The sequence below is a fragment of the Arachis duranensis genome, chromosome 2 (genome assembly GCF_000817695.3).
Source record: "Arachis duranensis cultivar V14167 chromosome 2, aradu.V14167.gnm2.J7QH, whole genome shotgun sequence".
Lineage (NCBI taxonomy): Eukaryota > Viridiplantae > Streptophyta > Magnoliopsida > Fabales > Fabaceae > Arachis > Arachis duranensis.
The window spans coordinates 23,641,906-23,647,636 of NC_029773.3; positions in this window are offsets into that span (position 1 = coordinate 23,641,906).

Sequence of the window (5,731 nt, forward strand, 5' to 3'; positions counted from 1 at the left end):
GAATAAAGTATGGACTATTATATATTGCTGGAAAGCCCTGGATGTCTACTTTCCAACGCCGTTGAGAGCGTGCCAATTGGAGTTCTTTAGCTCCAGAAAATCCATTTCGAGTGCAGGGAGGTCAGATTCCAACAGCATCAGCAGTCCTTTTGTCAGCCTTCTTCAGAGTTTTGCTCAAATCCCTCAATTTCAGTCAGAATTTACCTGAAATCACAGAAAAACATACAAACTCATAGTAAAGTCCAGAAATGTGAATTTAACATAAAAACTATTGAAAACATCCCTAAAAGTAGCTCAAACTTACTAAAAACTATCTAAAAACAATGCCAAAAAGCGTATAAATTATCCGCTCATCACAACACCAAAAACAACTATCCGATGCCAAGGAAAACTGAGCCGAGTTGATCCCAGAAATCTTGTGGAGCTATAACACCACACCACATTCAACAACTAAATAGACTCCATTCTAACTAGTGTATGGAGTGGAGTTAATGATTCCCATGAAAATTTCACAAGGATTACTAAGAATTGAACTAACAACTGTCGAGGAAAATGGCCAGACAGGAAGAGCCGAGTTGGACACTTTAGACGAAGAACACACTATAGCCAAACTTCAGCAACAGGCAATGCAGATCATCGTCTGCCAAAAATACAACAAAAGAGTTTGCCTGAGAACCTTGCAACAGGGAGGCCTTGTTCTAATAAAGGTAGAAAATGTTCATAAATCTCCTAGCCAGGGAAAGCTCTCTGTCTCATGGGTGGTACCATTCCAAGTAACAAAAGTACACGGACGAGGAGCATACTCTCTACAGACACTAGAAGGAACCGAGTTTCCAAACACCTAGAACATATCCTTGCTACATTTTTATTATAGGAACCGAGTTTCCAAATCACCTGGAAAGCTCTCTACCGCTGAGGTTTTTTCCCACATAAAAAATGAGGGTTTTACTCGGAGAGGTTTTAATGAGGCCATTCACTTTGCACCTTCCACACTGGAAGGTATTGTCAAAATTATCCATTTCCAATAAAGAACTAATGTTATCTATACCACAATTTGCTACAATTACATATGCAAATATATATTCATCAAGCAAATATAAATGTTTCTCAAAATAAAGGTGTACAAAACACGACAGTCATTGAAAATGTACAAACCAAATAGAAAGTGCTACCAAAGAAGTCACATACTATAAGCAGTACAAATTTCTGTGTCAATTGTTTTTCTGAATAGGCCCGCCATTCTTATCTTCTGCTTCCTCACCAGCATCATCAGTTATCAGCTTCCCGTCAACTACTATTTTTGTAACATCAAGACTCCTAACATTAAAGTCGGGAGATAAAGCCGTCACCTGACTTACTGCTTAGTCAAAGCCTGCTGTAAACATTTCCAGCACTTCCTCTTCCAATTCATGTACCCTGGACATCAGTTGTCCCTTTTCGTTGTCAACGCTCTTAACCGGACTTTGCAATATTCGATTTGCTCATGAAGCTTAGCCATGTCTAGCTCCATACTTTTCATCTTTGTCGTAACCATGACAACAACCCTATCTCTTTCTTTCAGTAATTTCTCTAATTCCAGAACTCTACTTGCATTTTTTCTTTCCTCAGCTACACACATCTCAGTTGTTCGACCTAAACACAACACCCTAGCAACTAATAACCTAAGACGTAGCCAAAAGGGTTCTGTAAATAACTATCTTAATGATTGAATTATATAAAGACAAAAAATTTACCAATACCTGCATATACTGCCCAATCGCCTCTTACCCAACCAATTTTAGCATGGTAAAATCGGCAGGATGTTGTCCCACCTTGTCAGAAAGCTCAAGAAACGGAAAGTGCTCACTCCACATAGAACGAGCATTAACACCCCTGGAAAAACCATGAAGGTATAGCCATTTTTCCAACTCATTATCTGCCCCAAAGTCCAACTCAGCAGCAGAAAGAACTTCCAAAGTTGTCTCTCAGCTTGGATTTTTCTTTTTCAATAGACGAGGACTTAATTAGGCAGCATCGGTGCCTGTATGCTTTCCCATAACCATACTAGGAATCTCTTTATCACCTTTCTTCTTCTAGTCCAAAAATAACCTCATCCATGCTGACGATAAGCTCGGAACCTTTCCACCTGCAACAAATGACAATTAATGTCGTACCTTCCACTATTGTATCTGATAGAGATCCTCACTTCACATCATGGTTCTGGGGAGCTTTTTAGTAAGCTTTTGGCACTCAATTAAGCCTAAATACTGCATATCATTCTCAGACGGATGGCCAATCAGAAAGAACAATCCAAACCTTGGAAGATATGCTAAGGGCTTGTGTTTTGGACCAGCCGGCAAGCTGGGATCGATATATGCCTCTGGTGGAGTTTGCTTACAACAACAACTATCATGCGAGCATTGGAATGGCTCCGTATGAAGCTTTATACAGAAGAAAATGCCAATCTCTATTATGTTAGTATGAAGCAGGAGAAAAGAGCTTAATTGGGCCTAAAATGATAAGTGAAACCACAGAGCAAATAAAGAAAATCCGTGGTCGAATGCTTGTGGCTCAAAGCCATCAGAAAAGCTATGCTGACCAAAGGCGGAAGCCTTTAGAGTTTGAGGAAGGAGAACATGTCTTCCTGAAGGTTACTCCGACCACTGGAATAGGAAGGTCCATCAAAACTAAGAAGTTAAATCCCCGTTATATTAGGCCGTTTGAAAGCCTAAAGAGAATTGGACCAGTGGCATATAGGATTGCTTTACCACCACATCTTTCGAACTTGCATGACGTGTTTCACGTATCCTAGCTTCGTAAATATACTTTTGATACTAGTCATGTCCTAGAACCGGAATCAGTTCAAGTGAGAGAAGATTTGATGCTTCCAGTAACTCTGGTTAAGATTGATGATACTAGCATTAAGCGTTTATGCGGGAAAGAGGTGTCTTTGGTGAAAGTAGCTTGGAGTAGGGCCAGTATTGAAGAACATACCTAGGAGCTTGAGTCAGAGATGTGAAAGGACTACCCACTCCTCTTTTCAGGTAACTCACTCTGAATTTTGAGGACAAAATTCCTAATTAGGTGGGTAGGATGTAAACCCCGCTAAAATCAGTAAATGATTAGTCAATAAATTGAATTTTAATTAGGAAAATTAAAAATACAAAACTAATATCAAAATAGGATAGAGCTCTTCAAACGAGAATTTTGATACCAATTTCGAAAAATTTGGTCCAAAATTGGACCGGATGAGCCGAACCGGTTAAACCGGGGCCCAAACCGGACCCGTAGGTCCAACCGGACCCATAACTTAAAAGGGACAGAATCATATTCATCTCCATTCAGCATCAAAAATGCTGAACAGCGTTGGGGAGGAAGAGAACTTCCATAACCCTCATCAAATCTTCTTTCCGCCATAACTTTCCTATTTGAGCTCCGGTCGCTGCACCGTTCGTGGCCATGCGTCCAGCGCGTCGATCTCTACATTTTTTGTCGGATCAATTTCACCGGTAAGCTCCAATTTCATTTTAGAATCTCTACCCCCTTTCTTGTTGTGAAATTGAATCCTTGTGATAAAATCTTGTCCAATTTGGTGTTTTAGGTTCGATTTAGCATGTAGAGCTTACTGGGCTTGAGTTATTATGCGTGTGGGTATGGTAAGAACAACCTAAACTCTAGTCAATTTTGATTTTATTATGTAAAAGCTGAATTTGGAATATATATGTGTATTAGGTGTGAATTAAGTATATATATGAGCATTGGAATTGAATTGTGGGCATTTGGAAGCTTGGTGGTGATTGAAGCTGAGATTTTGGTTGGTTTCTCAAAGCTTGAGGGGCTGTGTTGTGACTTGTAAGGCTGCCTTGGTCCAAACGCAGTGATCGGTCAAGGTATGGTTTAGGTTTCGCACGTTTAACATATAAGGTTTTGTGAAAACTTAGGCTAGGAAACCATAGGTTAAGTTGAAATGGTTAAATGCATTGAATGATTAGCTTTGTGATGATGTTGGATAAATTGATGATTGAGCTTGTGTTGGAATTTATGAGCATGAGTTGTTGGTATTATTGAATATGTTTTCTTGGAGTTATTAATGATGGGTTGATGGAATTGTTGACATATGTTAATGAAATTTTGTGGTTATGGCTTGTTGATGAGTTGAAGGTGATTTATGGGTGGTTATTAATGAATGGAGAAAATGAGTTAATGAATTTTAAAAATGGAAGCTTATGGTTAGAAGGGGTGGAGATTTTATTAATGTATGAGTTTTATGAATTGGTGTGAGTATTAATGTATTAGTAGATAGTATTAATGAAATGGGGCTTGATATGTGAGAAATGTGCAGGTTCTTTGGGTAAGGAATGTGAATTTAGTAAAAAGTGGGGTTTGATGTTTTTTGGTAAAAAGTAAATTTTGATGAACTTTGGAAGTCCATAACTTACTCCTCAAATTTTGGATGCAAATGGGGTTTGTTTAAAGTTAAAGAATGTTTGATAAGCTTGAGATTGATATAAAGTTTGCAGAAAATCGAATTTTGTAGAGAAAGTTATGGACGTCGAAAAATCGGTGCAAAAAACTAAAAATTGGATTGTTATAGCAGAATCAAATTTTTCTGGTGTGTGCCTACGCACACAGTTGTGCGCACGCACCCAACAGAAGCGAAACATTTACTTGTGCGTACGCACACACCCTGTTTTTCAGCAACTTAGTTTTTAAGATTTAAACATGGTTTTGAACCCCTAAACCCCTATTTTTGTCCTATTAACCATAGATTTTACCAGTGAGATTAGTAATTAGTGGAAGGTAGGAATTTGGGGTAACTTGGGGGTGAAGTAAGAGGTAAAATGATGAGTTATATAAAGCAGATGAATATGTTAAAAGAAGTATAATGCCATGGCTTTGATAAATGATTATATAATGATTATGAAAATGAAATGGCTTATGAATGATGCTATCTAAGATACGAGTTTTCCTGGGTAAGAGCCGTGGCTTGCCACCACGTGTTTCAGGTTGAAACTCAATACTCTATTGACCTACGTCGTAAGGGTGACCGGGCACGTATAAATTCCCGGGTATGGATAGCCCCCAGTGAGTGATTTGAATGATAAATGAATGTGAAATTTATGCATAGACTCATGGGGATGCGCGACGGGAGACAGTCTAAGGTTTTCGAACTTGTCAGGTTGGCTGGATAACCGACAGATGAGCCTCATCAGCCATAGGATAGCATACATCATGTGTATTTGTTTGTTTTGAATGCTATGTATTACCTGGGATTGCCTAACTGAACATATACATCCTGCTATCTGTTATACTTGTTACTTGCACTATCTGTTTCTGACTTGTGCGTGAACTTGTTTGATTGCTTGTCTCTGCTGGTTTATGGATGACGGAGGAACGGAGGAAGGGTGAAATGGGTTGGTGTTTCTGTTAGGTTTAAAAGTGAGTAAGTTTAGGAATGTTTAGATTACCTACCCCTATTTATGGCTTCTGCTTAGGAATTAAGTTTTACAATTGTATGACGGAGTTCTAGGATTGCCTCCAGCATTCCCAGGACCTTATTTATTATACGTGTGGCGCATTTACCATGCTGAGAACCTCCAGTTCTCACCCCATACTATGTTGTTATTTTCAGATGCAGGTCGAAAGGCTCCTTGCAAGGCGTCTAGATTCTTGAAGCGGAGTAGTCCCTAGTGTATTTTGGGTTTTAGTTTGTATATGTATGTATATATGTACTAGCTTGCTCTCCAAGAAA